This window comes from Anolis sagrei, chromosome 10, assembly GCF_037176765.1.
Source record: "Anolis sagrei isolate rAnoSag1 chromosome 10, rAnoSag1.mat, whole genome shotgun sequence".
Classification (NCBI taxonomy): domain Eukaryota; kingdom Metazoa; phylum Chordata; class Lepidosauria; order Squamata; family Dactyloidae; genus Anolis; species Anolis sagrei.
The window spans coordinates 29,993,417-30,011,993 of NC_090030.1; positions in this window are offsets into that span (position 1 = coordinate 29,993,417).

Here is an 18,577-nt window from a genome sequence, read left to right on the forward strand (position 1 = left end):
CTCGAATTTTTTAAACAGAGGACCAGGTCACAGTCCCTCAACCTGTTCTGTTGCAGCATGATAGGAGAGATAATACCAAGAGAGATCCTTTCCGGAGAAAGAAAATTATGGCTTTATTTCCAGCTGGGACCCTGGAGTGGAGCTGTGTCCCATGTTTGGGCAAGGTTCTGGAGCAGGTGGTTGCATCACAGCTCCAGGGATTCCTCGATGACACCGATTTTCTGGATCGCTCGCAGTCTGGCTTTCGGCCTGGGCACAGTACCAAGACAGCTTTGGTCGCCTTGGTGGATGACCTCCGCAGGGAACTGGACAGGGGGAGTGTGACCTGCTGGTTCTCTTGGATATCTCAGTGGCTTTCGATACCATCGACCATGGTATCCTCACTGGGATGGGACTCGGGGGCACGGTTTTACTGTGGTTCCGGTCCTTCCTGGAGGGTGGATCCCAGCTGGTAAAGCTGGGGGACTCCTGCTCGGATGCATGGCCATTGATCTGTGGGGTCCCACAAGGTTCTATTCTGTCCCCCATGCTATTTAACGTCTACATGAAACCGCTGGGAGAGGTCATCCAGAGTTTTGGAGTGTGGTGCCATCTCTACGCAGATGACACCCAACTCCACTACTTTTTTCCATCTGACTCCAAGGAAACCCCGAGGATACTGGACCAGTGCCTGGCTGCTGTGACGACCTGCATGAGGAAGAACAAATTGACGATCATTCCTGACAAGACAGAGGTCCTCCAGGTCAGTCGTTCGGCTGATCGGGGTATTGGGTGGCAACCTGTGCTGGATGGGGTTGCACTCCCCCTGAAATCACAGGTCCACAGTTTGGGGGTCCTCCTGGACTCAGCACTGACGCTTGATGAGCAGGTGTCAGCAGTGGCTGGGAGGGCCTTCGCGCAATTAAAACTTGTGCGCCAACTGCGACCTTACCTCGTGAAGTCTGACTTGACCATGGTGGTCCATGCCTTAGTTACCTCTAGACTGGATTACTGTAATGCTCTCTATGTGGGGCTACCCTTGAAGATGGCCCGGAAATTACAACGTGCCCAATGTTCATCAGCCAGACTAATAACTGGGGCTAGTTACAGGGAGCAGTCAACCCCTCTGTTCAAGGAGCTCCATGGCTGCCGTTTATTTTCCGGTCCCAATTCAAGGTGCAGGTTATCACCTATAAAGCCCTAAATGTTTTGGGACCCGCCTACCTTCATGACTGTATCTTCCTCCATGAACCAACTCGGGCCCTCCATTCTTCTGGGGAGGCCCTTCTTTCGCCCCTGCCAGTCTCACAGGCTCGCCTGGTGAGTACAAGGGAGAGAGCTTTTTCCTCTGTGGCTCCCCGACTCTGGAACTCACTACCTGGAGAGATTAGGAAAGCCCCTACCCTAGAAACCTTTAAAAAGAACCTTAAAACCTGGCTCTTCCGCTGCACATTTGATGAATAGATTACATCCTCACACTAGTGTTCAACCTCAACGTTTTTTGTCATTAGAGTACATCCCCCCCCTTTGTGGAAAAGCTTGGTTCCACGACCTCCACTATAATGAGCTCTCCTCCGCAAATAATCTGTTTCTGTTTTATCTCACCTGAGTTTTTAATCAGCTTTTAATCAGCCTTTCTTTTATCCATTACATGTAGCTCGCCCATTGTCATTGTGATTGTGTCTATTGTAATTTTATATTGCTATGTTTTCATTTGTTTTATGTAATTATGTTGTTATTGTTTATTGTTTGCGTTTTCGGTTTTATTTTATGTAATTATTGTTTGGCCTCATGTAAGCCGCTCCGAGACCCCAGTATTTTCTGTTGGTCATGGGAGTCCTGTGTGCCAAGTTTGGTTCAATTCCATCATGGATGGAGTTCAGAATGGTCTTTGATTGTAGGTGAACTATAAATTATTATTATTATTATTATTATTATTATTATTATTAAGCTTTATTTGTACCCCGCTAGCATCTCCCGAAGGACTCGATGCGGCTTACAAAGGCCAAGGCCTCAACACAACAACAACAGACAATAACAATACAATGCAAGCAAATTAAAAACATAAGCAATAACAGAAACAAAACATTACACTATTACGCAATAAAACCAGGGCTGGGCCAATGTAGGGTACAGGTTAAAAAGTGCTGGGTGTAAGAGGTGATATGTTGGGATTCTGGGCAAGTGCAATGTGCAGAGAGTCTTAAACTCTAATAAGGTGCTTCTGGGACGTAGTGCTGGAGGTTATCCTATTCTGGAAAGGCACATCGGAATAGCCAGGTCTTCAAATTCTTCCTAAAGACTGCCAACGTGGGTGCTAGTCTAATGTCTTTGGGGAGGGTGTTCCAAAGTCGGGGGGCAAACATAGAGAAGGCCCTGTCCCTCGTCCCTACCAAATGAGCCTGCGACGCAGGTGGAATCACGAGCAGGGCCTCTCTGGATGAATGGAGGGAGCGCATGGGTTCATACATGGAGATGCGGTCACGCAGGTAGGCAGGTCCCAAACCGTTTAGGGCTATGTAGGTAAGCACCTGCACCTTGAATTGGGCTCGGTAGGTAAACGGCAGCCAATGGAGCTCCTTAAACAGGAGGGTTGACCTCTCTCTGTAAGGAGCGCCAGTTGGACCAGTTGGAATTTCCGAGCCATTTTCAAGGGCAGCCCCACGTAGAGCGCATTACAGTAATCCAACCTAGAGGTGACTAAGGCATGGACCACCCCGGCCAAATCTGCCTTTGCGAGGTACAGTCACAGCTGGTGCACAAGTCTTAGTGCCCTCCCAGACACCGCCGACGCCTGAGCCTCAAGCGTAAGTGATGAATCCAGGAGGACTCCCAACCCTCAGACCTGTGACTTCAGGGGGAGTGTAACCCCATCCAGCAACTACAACTCCCAAATGACAAAATCATAATTTTTTGAGTGATGGTCACTCCTTGTGTTGTGAGACATTTGCTTGCCAAATTTGGTGTGATTTCGTTCATTGATTCTTTTGTTTTTAAGGTACTCATTACGAACAGAGCATTTTTTTATATATAGATAAAAGCAACCAGAGTGACAATAAAGGTGTTGACTGTGCCTTTTATACCTCTTATAAATGCAGGCAAACAAAGAAACATGCTTTTACATACATTGACATCCTTCACTGCGTCATTTTAGCATCACAGGAATATCAAATTCTATCTTGCAACATACAAAAGGCATATCTCTGTATTTTTTTCTAAAGAGCAGCATACAACTTACAGCTTACATTCATCAATCAAGGGGCCTACTTTGACCTGTCAGGAGAGAGGGGGATAGGATCCTTACTTAGAAGGAAGACGTTGGGCTATGTTGTACCAATCTCTCTCTCTGGAATGTATAGATAACAGGTCCCCCTTCTCCTCCCCCTTTCAACACAGGTCTCCTTCTGCATTCTCTCTGTCCTGTGGCTTTCTAACACAGAGAGAACCTGATTTTTCTTACATTTCAGTGCTGGTAAAGTACATACAATATATGCATAAATAAATACAATTTTCAATAATTTCCCCATCGGTTCGAGGGCCGGATTATCATTTGAAAAAAAAACATGAATGAATTCCTGTGCACACTGCACATGTAATATTTTCAGTGCAAAAAAACACTTAAAAACAATTACAGTAATTAAAATTAAAATTTTAACAAGTATAAACTTATTAGTATTTCAATGGGGAGTGTGGGCCTGCTTTTGGCTGATGAGATAGGATTGTTGTTGTTGTGTGCTTTCTAGTCATTTCAGACTTAGGTTGACCCTGAGCAAGGGCCTTGGAGGGCCGTATCCAGCCCTCGGGTCTTAGTTTGATAGCAACAGTCTTGAACAGCAATGGCTCCCAAAGTGACCCATTTAAGGTGGAATCAGGTGTCAAACAGGGATGTGTTATTGCCCCAACTTTATTCTCCATCTTCATCGCTGTGATACTTCATCTTGTTGATAGGAAGCTTCCCACCGGAGTGGAAATCATCTATCGGACAGATGACAAGCTACTTGACCTCAGTAGACTGAAAGCCAAAACCAAGATTACAACAACATCTGTTATAGAACTCCAATATGCTGATGACAACGTCATCTGTGCACAGTCAGAAGAAGACCTACAAGTCATTCTAAACACCATCGCAGAAGCATACGTGAAGCTCAGACTGTCATTGAACATCGAGAAAACCAAAGTGCTCTTCCAACAGCCAACCAAAATTTGTCCATCACCGATATATTGTATTATATATTATATTATACATATAATGTATTTATATCAGGCATGGGCCAGGCCAGTGGCAGATGAATGGAGAGTGTTTGGGAGACGGTGGTCGGGCATTCGGACAACGTGGCCAGTCCAGCGGAGTTGATGGCAGAGGACCATCGCTTCCATGCTGGTGGTCTTTGCTTCTTCCAGCACGCTGACATTTCTCTGCCTGTCTTTTTGCAGGATTTTCTGGAGGCAGCACTGATGGAATCGTTCTAGGAGTTGCATGTGACGTCTGTAGATAGTCCGCGTTTCGCAGGCATATAGCAGAGTTGGGAGGACAGTAGCTTTATCAATAAGCACCTTGGTATCCCTACGGATGTCCCTGTCCTCAAACACTCTCTGTTTCATTTGGAAAAATGCTGCACTTGCAGAGGTCAGGCGGTGTTGTATTTCAGTGTCAGTGTTGACTTTTGTGAATGGAAAGCGTGGACATTGCAAAAAGGACATCTGGCACTTGTGGAAGGTATTAATTAGAGCTGTGTGCAGAATTCATTTATCCTGTTTCATTCATTTCTTCAGGAGCAACAAACGGGAAGCCCTCTCCTCACATGAAAGTCTGTTTGACACAAAAGCAAGCTGGAGTTGAACCCGGCTCCAAGGCTGCTTTCACCTGTAGCCAAGTGCCTCCCAGAACTTGCCTCCTTGCCTTGACAGTGTATGTGTGTAGCATGTCTTACTTCTTACTTAGGCGATCCCTCGTTGTCCAAGTATGATAATCCTCCAGGGTGGGTCCCTAGGTGACTATGGAGCCCTATTCTTGATCTTCATGTTCTCCTGCAGTGAGAGCATTGGTTTCCAAGTGGAAGGCAGTCCCAGTTGTGGTTGGCTTGATGCGCCTTCCTCTTGGCACATTTCTCTCTTTCACCCTCCACTCGTGCCTCTTCAAATTCTGCAGCACTGCTGGTCCCAGATGACCTCCAGATGGAGTGCTCAAGGGCCAGGGCTTCCCAGTTCTCAGTGTCTATGCCAGAGTTTTTAAGGTTGGCTTTGAGCCCATCTTTAAATCTCTTTTCCTGTCCACCAACATTCCGTTTTCATTTCTTGAGTTTGGAGTAGAGCAACTGCTTTGGGAGACGGTGGTTGGGCATTTGAACAACATGGCTGGTCCAGCAGAGTTGGTGGTTGAGGACCATCGCTTGAATGCTGGTGGTCTTTGCTTCTTCCTCCAGCACGCTGACATTTCTCCGCCTTTCTTCCCAAGAGAATTACAGGATTTTTTAGAGACAACGCTGGAATATCAGCAATGTAACCTCCAGGCAGTCTTCCAGGTGATGAAGTTTCTTCTGTAGCTGACAGTTGCAAGAGTGTTATATCAAAGATTTTAACATGGCATTAGATGGGCCCATAAATCAGAAGTATGCAAAAGTGAGAAAATGTAAAGCTGCTGATTGCAGCTTTCCAGAGGCAGCCAAGAAAGCGTACTGTGCAACATTTGTCCTCCCTTTCAGTGAAACCACCTCATCGACTTCAATCAAATCCAACCTCATTTCTAAAGGGGAAAATGCGGAGGGCATGTATCCTGTAGTCATGTACTGCTAGAACAATGCAGGTGCAAATGAGGACAGCCCATGGTCCACTGTTCTCCACACTTTAAACATTTATATTGGCCTGTGCAATATTTATGCATTTGTCATTTGGAGAATATTTGTGCCACTGCGCCATTCATGCACTTTTAGAGATGACTTAGGGAAATTTCTTTTGTAGTGCAAAATAAATTATATATTGTGTATTTACCATACACTGTAAATATTTTATTAAACTGAACCATTTGTTCGGTGTGCTGGAAGCATGCAGAGTGCAAAGCTCTCGTTCTCGGGAAGGCAGGAGATTTTTTAGCAAAGCAAAACTCGGCTTTTTAAGCCAAAGAACTTCATCGACCAGGGATTTTCAAGAGAAGGCAAACACAAAACCAGATGTGCCAGATCTACTCCTGGCTTGACAGAAGGAATAGGAAAATCCATGACCAATCTCTCACCTTTCCTGTTGTTGCCTATGGGAACAATCATGATAATGTTTATATCTCTCCTGTTCAAGAAATGTTCAGATAATCAAAGACAATTATTAGGATGGGTAAGATGGCCAACTTATAGAGATATTCTGGTAGGACAAGAAGACTCTATTTATTTAAAATCAAAAGAAGAGATACATAAAGAATATAAGGAAGTTACATGGCTCCAATATTTACAGGTCAAAGAACATTTTAATTTAGATAAACAATTAGGCTTTAGTGCAAAAGATGAATTCTGGGATAAAGTGATACTAACAGGAAAGACGTTAATAACGTTAATTTATAATAAGCTACTCAGGGCTTGACGAATGCAAGGCTGGGGTGAAAATTGCTGGAAGAAACATTAACCACCTTAGATATACAGATGACACCTGTCAGGATCCAGTTTCCAGGCCCTCAGTTTTGGCGTTGAAAACTGGGGTCCTGACGTAGGACATTGATAAGGACTCTGCAGCTGTCGACTTTGGAAGACAACGGCTCACAGTGTGGCGGGAATATTGTGCGGGGTTTTTGACTTGGTGGGAATTGTACTTTCAAATGAGGGGGAGTGTATATAAGGAGCGACCAGCAGCTGCTGGTCAATCTCGGCTTTCCACATGTCTATGTTTCCAGCAGTAAAGATTCTCTTTGATACCAGAGTGCAGTCCTGTGTCTTCATTGGGAACAACTGCTGTGAGCTGACAACACCACTCTGATGGCCAAAAGCAAGGAGGAGCTGAGGAGCCTTCTAATCAAGGTGAAAGAAGAAAGCGCAAAAGCTGGGTTGCAGCTAAACATAAAAAAAAACCAAGATTATGGCAACAAGAATGACTGACAATTGGGAAATAGAGGGAGAAAACGTGGAGGCCGTGACAGAGTTTGTATTTCTAGGTGCAAAGATGACTTCAGACACAGACTGCGGCCAGGAAATCAGGAGACACTTACTTCTTGGAAGGAGTGCAATGACCAATCTCGATAAAATAGTGAAGAGTAGAGACATCACACTGGCAATGAAGATCCGCATAGTTGGTATTCTCCGTCGTCACTTACGGATGTGAGAGCTGGACCATAAGGAAGACTGAGCGAAGGAAGATGGATGCTTTTGAACTGTGGTGTTGGAGGAAAGTGCTGAGAGTGCCTTGGATTGCAAGAAGATCCAACCAGTCCATACTTCAGGAAATAAAGCCTGACTGCTCATTGGAGGGAAGGATAGTAGAGGCCAAGATGAAGTACTTTGGCCACATCATGAGAAGAAAGGAAAGCTTAGAGAAGACAATGATGCTGGGGAAAATGGAAGGAAAAAGGAAGAGGGGCCAACCAAGGGCAAGATGGGTGGATGGGATTCTTGAAGTGACTGGATTGACCTTGAAGGAGCTGGGGGTGGCCACGGCTGACAGGGAGCTCTGGCGTGGGCTGGTCCATGAGGTCACAAAGAGTCAGAAATGACTGAACAAATGAACAACAACAACTTGGGTGGACAACAGTCAGAAGAAATTAAAAACTCGATGACTCAATGGGCAAGAAATATTGGCAGACCAATACAATTTACAGAATGGGAGATGATTTGGTCAAAAAGACTTAATTAGACATATGCTACAGACTTGAAAGAAAAACGGTTTGGTATATGACACCGAAAAAATTGGGAAAGATGTATAAAGATAAATAATAAGTGTTGGAAATGTAAGACACATGAAGGGTCATTTTACCATATGTGATGGTTGTACAAAAGAGTTAATAGCTATTGGAAAGAAATACATAAAGAATGTCAAATAATATTAAAACTTGGTTGGACATTAAAACCTGACCATTACCTATTGGGGATGTTTGACTCGTAATTGTTTGCCGACAGAAACAAAGAAAAGATCTTTACTTACCTGATAACGGCAGTAAGAATAGTTTATGCCAAAGCTTGGAAATTAAATACTATACTGGCTAAGGAACTTTAGATAGATAAGGTATTAGAAATGAAGGACATGGACAGACTTACATTCTTGTTAAAGAAAAATACTGGCAAGAGTATGAAGATGACAGACTGGCCAATTTTTGAGGAATATATGAAGATGTATTGTCGAAGGCTTTCATGGCTGGAATCACTAGGTTCTTGTGGGGGTTTTCGGGCTATAGAGCCATGTTCTAGAAGCATAGATGAAGATGCAACTCCAGTTATAGGATAAGAAGGGAAAGGAACTAGCAAAGTAAAAGTAATAATAATAAACTTTTATTTATACTCCGCTACCATCTCCCTGAGGACTCGGTGCGGCTTACAAGAGGCCGAGCCCACATACATCAGTAAAAACAACAACAATACAACAACAAATGAACTCAAAACAAAGCAATACACATTAACAACATACCACGATGCATTAAAATCTATGGCAAGGCCAAATGTAATAATTAAAATTTTAAAATATGCTGGGCATGACCAGGTGAAAAGGTGAAAAGGATAGGTATTTGGAGGGGGATGGGGTGTGCAGATTTCCTAGATCTCTAGTAAAGTGCATTTGGGGACATCTTGCTTGGAGTTTCCTTATTCTGGGAAGGCACACTGGAACAACCACGTTTTCAAGTAACACACTCCTTGTCAGTGTTGATGTGGAGAGTGTCTGGTTTGCCCACCCTGGAACATGCAAGGTATCATTGTCCTTCTTTAAGGGTCCCTTTCAAATCTATGATATTATATCTCTGTGTGTGTGAATCATGTCTATCTATCTATCTATATATCTATCTATATTGATGGCTGGATGGCTCTTTGTCAGGAGGACTTTGATTACGTTTTCTTGCCCTGATGAAGGGAGTTGGACTGGATGGCCTTAAGTATTTTCTGTTGGTCATGGGGGTTTTGTGTGGGAAGTTTGCCCCGATTCTGTCATTCATGGGGTTCAGAATGCTCTTTGATTGTAGGTGAACTGTGAATCCCAGTGACTACAACTCCCAGATTTCCCCCAAACTCCATCTGTGTTCATATTTGGGCATATTGTCTATTTATGCCAAGTTTGGTCCAGATCCAACATTGTCTGAATCCACAGTGCTCTCTAGATGTAGGTGAACTACAACTCCCAAACTCAAGGTCAATGCCCACCAAACCCAGTATTTTCTGTTGGTCATGGGAGTTCTGTGTGCCAAGTTTGGTTCAATTCCATCCTTGGTGGAGTTCAGAATGCTCTTTGATTGTAGGTGAACTATAAATCCCAGCAAGTACAACTCCCAAATGAAAAAAAATCATAATTTTTTGAGTGATAGTCAGTCCTTGTGTTGTGACATGTTTTGTTGCCAAATTTGGTGTGATTTCGTTCATTGGTTCTTTTGTTTTTAAGCTACTCATTATACACAGAGCATATTATACATACATATATATATATATATATATATATATATATATATATATATTAGGGCTGGGCAACCACGGAAAAATTTGTTTCCAAACTCGATTCGTTTTTAGGGGGTTTTTGCGTTTCGATTTTTAAAAGAATTCCAAAATTTTTCTTTAAAAAAGTTCGAAATTTACGAAATTTCGGAAATTACGAAACAATTACGAAACAATTACGAATCGATTCGTTAATGGCGGATGCGACCGCGCAATACGCTAAAAAAACCTCCAAATGGGACAGGGGGAACTTCTGAAGCTTCCCTCTCCCTCTGTTGTTGACTGTTGGAGTGATAATTATATATTTTTTTTCACTGATAAAACAAACAACTATAAAACTTGCACCAGACATGCGGAAATAATAATGAAACGATTTCGAAACGATTTCGAAACAATTACGAAACGAATTGAAAAATTCGTTTCGATTTTTAGTTGCTCCTGAATGGTTCAATATCGCTTCGTTATCAAAAAATAACGAATTAATAACGAATTACGAAATTAACGAACGAAACCGCCCAGCCCTAATATATATATATATATATATATCACGTGAACCCAATCCCCTTTTTGTGTATCTCTTCAATCTAGTTTACCTAATCCAAAACAGGAATTTAGAAAGCCCTCCAGTTCTGAATTCAGAAGCCCCCAATTAGAGAGCAATATAACAGCCTGTCACAAATGATCATATTGATGTCACAAAGTTGCATACATATTTAATAGTTATTTACATCCTAATGCCAAGTTAGGAGTTTTACAACTCTGCCTCTACTGAATGGACATGCGAGTAACCACAGGCCATGCAGAAATTCTCCTTCGCCAGAATGTGGCTGCGCTACTCTCTCCTTTGATGATTAACAGTCCAAGTGGATTCCAAATTTAGCTTCATGCTCCCAGCATTCAACTTTATTAATGCTACATAACATGTCAATTAGACTTATGGGCTTAAAAGCTCTTCTATTCTAAACAGCCTTTTAAGCCTCCAGACAGATGCAAAAGGAAAACTCCTTAAGGAACGCACACACATATTTGGAACTCATCATCGTCATTCATTGTAAACGAAAATGGCCTGTCAAATTAGACATAGAGGAGAAAGTTAACTGATGTTGCTTTTGGTAATGGAAAATGTGCCTCAAGTTTTTTCTCGGGTGAGAAAATCTGGCCTAGGAAAACTGTCATGTGATTGTATGTGTTCAGCCCCACCGTCCAATTATTAAACTGTCATATCTAGTTTAATAGTCAGGTCTCCATCCTATTTATTTTATTTATCGTGTCATCCGCAACCATACCATTGTATTACATTTCTAACAGAACAAAACAAACAAACAGATTTTAAAAAACCACAAATTTTGCGAACTTGGTAGCTGATTAAATGTCCTTTGACCAGGATCTGGCCACTTGGAGTGCCTCTGGTGTTGCCGCAAGAAGGTCCTCCATTGTGCATGTTGCAGAGCTCAGGTTGCATTGCAGCAGGTGGTCAGTGGTTTGCTCTTCTCCACACTCACATGTCGAGGATTCAACTTTGTGGCCCCATTTCTTAAGATTGGCTCTGCATCTTGTGGTGCCAGAGCGCAGTCTGTTCAGTGTCTTCCAAGTTGCCCAGTCTTCTGTGTGCCCAGGAGGGAGTCTCTCATCTGGTATCACCCACGGATTGAGGTGCTGGGTTTGAGCCTGCCATTTTTGGACTCTCGCTTGCTGAGGTGTTCCAGCGAGTGTCTCTGTAGATCTAAGAAAACTATTTCTTGATTTAAGTCGTTGACGTGCTGGCTGATACCCAAACAGGGGATGAGCTGGAGATGTCTCTGCCTTGGTCCTTTCACTATTGGCTGCTACTTCCCGGCGGATGTCAGGTGGTGCAATACCGGCTAAGCAGTGTAATTTCTCCAGTGGTGTAGGGCGCAGACACCCTGTGATAATGCGGCATGTCTCATTAAGAGCCACATCCACCGTTTTAGTGTGGTGAGATGTGTTCCACACTGGGCATGCGTACTCAGCAGCAGAGTAGCATAGTGCAAGGGCAGATGTCTTCACTGTATCTGGTTGTGATCCCCAGGTTGTGCCAGTCGTATGATATTGTTTCTGGCACCCACTTTTTGTTTGATGTTCAGGCAGTGCTTCTTGTAGGTCAGAGCATGGTCCAGAGTGACTCCCAGGTATCTGGGTGAGCTGCAATGCTCCAGTGGGATTCCTTCCCAGGTAATCCTCAGAGCTCGGGGTGCTTGTCTGTTCTTAAGGTGAAAGGCACATGTCTGTGTTTTAGATGGATTAGGGATCAGTTGGTTTTCCCTGTAATAGGTAGTTAGAGCACCTAGAGCTTTGGAGAGCTTCTGTTCAACCATCTCAAAGCTCCCTGCTTGAGCGGTAATGGCACGATCATCAGCATAGATGAAACTTTCTGTCCCTTCTGGCAACAACAATACAAGCAGTTTAAAACAACGAAACAATGAAACAATAACACAAACATTATCAAATAGGACAACACACTTTAAAAACTATGGCTAGGCTTGTTTGATCTTTAAAAACTATGGCTAGGCTTGTTCAAAAACTAGGCTTCTTTGATAAAAAAAATGGTTCAAAACTCATTTCGGATGTAGGGGGCACTGGTGGTTCGGATCTAAAGTCAATTCCGGTTTTCACGGGGAAAAAATGGTCAAAACTTTGCAAAACTTCCGAGACTTCCGAATCCTTCGTTAATGGTTTCAATGTGTTATTTCCTGTTTCATTGAGTGGTCTTTACTTTGAAAGTAGTTGTTTTACTCCAGAAGGGGGGGGGAGCAAAGGGAAGAAATCCATTCACTCTGGTTAAAACCGCTTCTCTCGCTTAAGACTGGCACAAGAGGGAAAGGAATGGAAGAGAATCCATCCACATTAGTTTAAACTGACACAAGAGGGAAAGGAAAGGAAGGGAATATATCCACACTGGTTAAAACTGAAGCAGGAGGGAAAGGAAAGGAATCCATCCACACTGGTTTAAACTGACGCGGGACGGAAAGGAAAGGAATCCATCCACACTGGTTTAAACTGAAGTGGGAGGAAAAGGAAAGGAAGGGAATCCATCCACACTGGTTTAAACTGACGCAGGAAGGAAAGAAAAAGAAGGAAATCCATCCACACTGGTTAAAACTGATGTGGGAGGGAAAGGAAAGGAAGAGAATCCATTCATACTGGTTAAAACCTACATGGGAGGGAAAGGAAAGGAAAGTAATCCATCCACACTTGTTAAAACCTACGTGAGAGGGAAAAGAAAGGAAGGGAATCCATTCACACTTGTTAAAACCTACGTGAGAGGGAAAAGAAAGGAAGGGAATCCATCCACACTGGTTAAAACTGATGTGGGAGGGAAAGGAAAGGAAGAGAATCCATTCATACTGGTTAAAACCTACATGGGAGGGAAAGGAAAGGAAAGGAAGAGAATCCATCCACACTTGTTAAAACCTACATGGGAGGGAAAAGAAAGGAAGGGAATCCATCCACACTGGTTAAAACCTACGTGGGAGGGAAGGAAAGGAAGGGAATCCATCCACACTGGTTTAGAATGCTTCTCTCTGGCTTGAACCGAGACCAGGGAACAGAAGCGGGGGGAAAGCTGAATCATTTCTGACTCACTTACTGATTCATAAGAGAAATAGCAGAAAAAGCTTCAGAAGAGCAAAGGGACTTCCGTTTTCCTTAAAAACTTCGAAATTGCTTCAAAAAGGAAATCTTTCCGAATTTATTCCGAATTACGAAGATTCCGACCGGACCGAACTGTGTCTACTAACTACAGTCAGCAATGACAGCACTCTGGGTTATGTTTGGTGTCCGTGTCTCAGGCAGAACTTTGGAGGTCTTCTTAAAAAACACGTTATCTTGCAAACTGAGAAAAGTATGAATACTGCCGCATGTTCTCTGCTCCTCATTGACAGCTTTATTCATCTCATCTCACCCCTCTTTTTGCAAATGAAAGGAAGATTAAGCAGTGAGTGCAAGCCCTGAGCATGAAGTCACCCTTCCTGTGGATCCTCCCAACACAACGGCTGTCTGACAAAACCACTTCATACCTAAGTGAGTGATGGCCACATAGAACCGAGCACCGAAAAAGGTGCCGCCAATACATTGCAAAGAAAATCAACTCCCTTTAATTAAATTATGATGGTGCACAAAATGGTGTTTCATGAAAATGCTTGGCACCATCATTTTTCAAGTAAATCTTCCATTTGCTCAGAAATCCTGTTGCAACAATCCATCATTTTTGCATTATTTCCAACCTAGGTGTATTATTTACAAGGCACTACATTGGTGGAGAGACGGTTGCATGCAACAAGTTCGAACTCTCCAAAGTTCCAGGACACCAACTTCCAATTTTTAGGCATCCATGCGAAAGCAGCTGTATCAGGTGTGCAAAGAATACCAACAAGGAATTAAGCAAAAAGTCCATTAAGGCTCAGCGTAATTCTTCAGTTATCAAGAATTCATTAAGTCTTTAATTTGGTGGCTCTTCCCTTCCATTGTTACTGTATTACTGCCAGCAAAAATCAAATTCCTACTAAATTTTGCCTAAAAATACATTTGAAGTACCTTAGGAGGGGAAAAACATCTATTTTTGCTTCATTGACTATTCTAAAGCCTTTGACTGTGTGGATCATAATAAACTGTGGCAAGTTCTTGGTGGGATGGGCATACCAAGCCACCTTGTCTCTCTCCTGAGGAATCTGTACAAGGACCAAGTAGCAACAGTCAGAACTGACCACAGAGGAACAGACTGGTTCAAGATTGGGAAAGATGTACGGCAAGGCTGCATCCTCTCACCCAACCTTTTTAACTTGTATGCAGAACACATCATGCAAGGATGTGCGGGGCTTGAGGAATGCAAAGCTGGGGTGAAAATTGCTGGAAGAAACATTAACAACCTCAGATATGCAGATGACACCACTCTGATGGCCGAAAGCGAGGAGGAGCTGAGGAGCCTTCTAATCAAGGTGAGAGAAGAAAGCGCAAAAGCCGGGTTGCAGCTAAACATAAAAAAAACCAAGATTATGGCAAAAAGAATGATTGACAACTGGGAAATAGAGGGAGAAAACGTGGAGGCCATGACAGATTTTGTATTTCTAGACGCAAAGATTACTGCAGATGCAGACTGTGGCCAGGAAATCAGAAGACGCTTCCTTCTTGGGAGGAGAGCAATGTCCAGTCTCGATAAAATAGTGAAGAGTAGAGACATCAGACTGGCAACCAAGATCCGCCTAGTCAAAGCCATGGTATTCCCTGTAGTCACCTACGGATGTGAGAGCTGGACCTTAGGGAAGGCTGAGCGAAGAAGATCGATGCTTTTGAGCTGTGGTGTTGGAGGAAAGTGCTGAGAGTGCCTTGGACTGCGAGAAGATCCAACCAGTCCATCCTCCAGGAAATAAAGCCTGACTGCTCATTGGAGGGAAGGATACTAGAGACAAAGTTGAAGTCCTTTGGCCACATCGTGAGGAGACAGCAAAGCCTAGAGAAGACAATTATGCTGGGGAAAGTGGAAGGCAAAAGGAAGAGGGGCCGACCAAAGGCAAGATGGATGGATGGCATCCTTGAAGTGACTGGACTGACCTTGAGGGAGCTGGGGGTGGTGACGGCCGACAGGGAGCTCTGGCGTGGGCTGGTCCATGAGGTCACGAAGAGTCGGAGACGACTGAACGAATGAACAACAACAAGGAGGGGAATGCCAAATAACTTCCCAGGTCCCCGGATGTGAGGGTCAGTGTGAAGTAGACAGTGGTCTAGGTAGGGATGCATCTACATCAGTGTTTCTCAACCTTATTAATGCCACACCCCCTTAATACAGTTCCTCATGTTGTGGTGACCCCCTAACCACAACATTGTATGATGCTTTTGTTAGGCCGCCATGAGTCCCCCTTCGGGGGGGAGAAGGGTGGGGTATAAATATAGGAAATAAATAAATAAATAAATAAAATAGGAAATAAATTTGGGGATAGTAGCTCAGGCAATCCAATAACACGAGGATTTTGAGAAAAGGGAGAAAAGGGAGTCTATAGTTAGAAAATGTGCCCCCACTTTGAAAGTGACTTGCACTGCAGCACAAAGCATTTGATTGAAGCCTCCAAAAAAACTTCTGATTTTTCAACAAACATTGGCATTTTGCTACAGAAGCAAAGGTTTTCAGAAGCTAGAAGCAACAGAGTGCCTCAGGATTGTGTGCTATGTGTCATGAGAGTTGGAAACCAAAGCAAAGGTCTTGCAAAGCTATCATCATTGTTGTGTGCTTTTAGGTCAACTCTGATTTATGGGGACCCTACGGCAGACCTATCATGGGGTTTTCTTGGCAAAAGGTGCTCAGAAAAGGTCCGCATAAGCCTTTGTCTGAGGCTGAGAAAGCCTGATTTGTCCAAGGTCACACAATACGTTACCATGGCAGATTGGGAATTTGAACCCTGTTCTCCAGAAATATATTCAACACTGAAACCATTTGGTCTCAGAACTGTTCATGGTTCTCATGAGTTTCCTTGGAATCCTTTACTTCTGGGCTTGCTTTGATTTTCTGTAAACACCTCTCGACTTACTGAGAGCTTCCATTTATCTTTAATGAATTCTTGAGTTACCTAAAGATGATATGGATTGATTTACATATAGCTGCCTTCTTCCTCCTCCTCCTCCTCCTCCTCCTCTTCCTCTTCCCCTTCCCCTTCCCCTTCCCCTTCCCCTTCTCCTTCTCCTTCTCCTTCATTTCTTTGTCACCACCCAGCTCACAAGAACTTAAAGTAATACATACTTACTAGGGCTGGGCAACCACAGAAAAATTTGTTTCTAAACTCGATTCGTTTTTTGGGGGTTTTTGCGTTTCGATATTTAAAAGAATTCTGAATTTTTTCTTTAAAAAAGTTCGATATTTACGAAATTTCGTAAATTACGAAACAATTACGAAACGATTTCGAAACGAATACGAATCGATTCGTTAATGGCGGACGCGACCGCGCAATACGCTAAAAAACCTCCATATGGGACAGGGGGAACTTTTGAAGCTTCCCTCTCCCTCTATTGTTGACTGTTGGTGTGATATTTATAATTTTTTTTTCACTGATTAAACAAACAACAGCTATAAAACTTGCCCCAGACATGCGGAAATAATAATGAAACGATTTCGAAACGATTTCAAAACGAATACGAAACGAATACGAAGCAATTATGAAACGAATTGAAAAAATTCATTTCGTTTTTTAGATGCTCCTGAATGGTTCAAAATCGCTTCGTTATCAAAAAAAATAACGAATTTTTAACGAATTACGAAACGAAACCGCCCAGCCCTGTTACTTACTACTTACTTTGTCCGAGTAAGAGTGTCCTCCAAGTTCGGTATCCTTTCAGTGGGTATGTAGATGACTGTGGAGCCCTCTTCTTGACCCGCATGTTCTCCCACAGTTAGGGCATCGGTTTCCAGATGGAAGGCAGTCCTGGTTGGGGTTGGCTTCACATGCCTTCCTCTTGGAACATTTCTCCCTCTCACCCTCCATTCATGCCTCTTCAAATTCTTCCAGCTGGAGCATTCAAGGGCCAGGGCTTTCCAGTTCTCGATGTCTATGCCACAGTTTTTAAGGTTGGCTTTGAGCCCATCTTGAAATCTCTTTTCCTGTCCTCCAACATTCAATTTTCCATTCCTGAGTTCAGAGTAGAGCAACTGCTTTGGGAGATGGTGGTCGGGCATTCTGAAAACGTGGCCGGTCCAGCGGAGTTGATGGCGGAGGACCATTGCTTCAGTGCTGGTGGTCTTTGCTTCTTCCAGCCTGTTGACATTTGTCCGCCTGTCTTCTCAAGAAATTTACAGGATTTTTCGGAGGCAACGCTGATGGATTCATTCCAGGAGTTGCATGTGACATCTCTAGATAGTCCACATTTCTCAGGTGTGTAACAGTGTTGGGAAAACAATAGCTTTATAAACAAGCACTTTGGTCTCCCTACGGATGTCCTGGTCCTCAAACTCTCTGTGATTCATTCGGAAAAATGCTGCACTCACAGAGCTCAGGGGGTATTGTATTTCAGTGTCAACTTTGACTTTTGTGGAGAGGTGGCTGCCAAAGGAGCAGAAATGGTCAATTTTCTAATGTTACACCATTAAACTGTATTTCTGGCATTGCAGATTGACTGGCTGGTGTCTACTGGAAGAGCACTTTGGTTTTCTCAGTTTTCAATGACAGGCTGAGCTTCTCATAAGCTTCCGCAAAGGTGTTTAGAGTGGCTTGTAGGCCTTCTTCTGAATGTGCACAGACAACATTGTCATCAGCATATTGGAGTTCTATAACAGATGTTGTTGTAACCTTGGTTTTGGCTTTCAGACACTGAAGTTAAATAGCTTGCCATCTGTCTGGTAAATGATTTTCATTCTGGTGGGAAGCTTCCATCTAAAACAGTACAACAACAATGCAAAGGTGGAAGAAGTTAAAACACTGTAATACACTTTAACAAGCCCTGAAAGAAGTCTGTATGTGTTGTTCAATTTTTTGTGTGTATTAATGATATGTGTTGTTTGTAGACCCAACCGCCTGATGAAGGTTCTTGTGAGTCGAAACAGGTTGCAGGTTGGAGTCGACTTGTGTGTAACAAAGCGAATAGGACACCTATTGTGATTACTGGAGTCTACTCTTATGCAATAAAGAATAGGACATTTATTGACATTCAAGGACTATTCTTACTCACATGAAAATTTTGTCTCATACTTCAAGAGAAGAACCAATTGTTTCTGCTTAATGTTAATGTGGCAGCCCTGTGTTTTGTTAATATGTGGATTTGTAAGTATACATTGAGTTAATTTAGATACATTCGTTCTAGAAGGCGTTCGAACAAGAAGTGCAATAATTGGTAATGACAACAGGAATGGAACAACGGAAAATGACACTGGATTGTGGTTTAAACGATGAGACGTCGAGAATGGCTTTTTGTATTATTGATATTGTTGATGTTTTGATGATGATGTTTTTGGTTATTGCTACACTGATATTTTAGATTGTGTCTTAGAATCATAG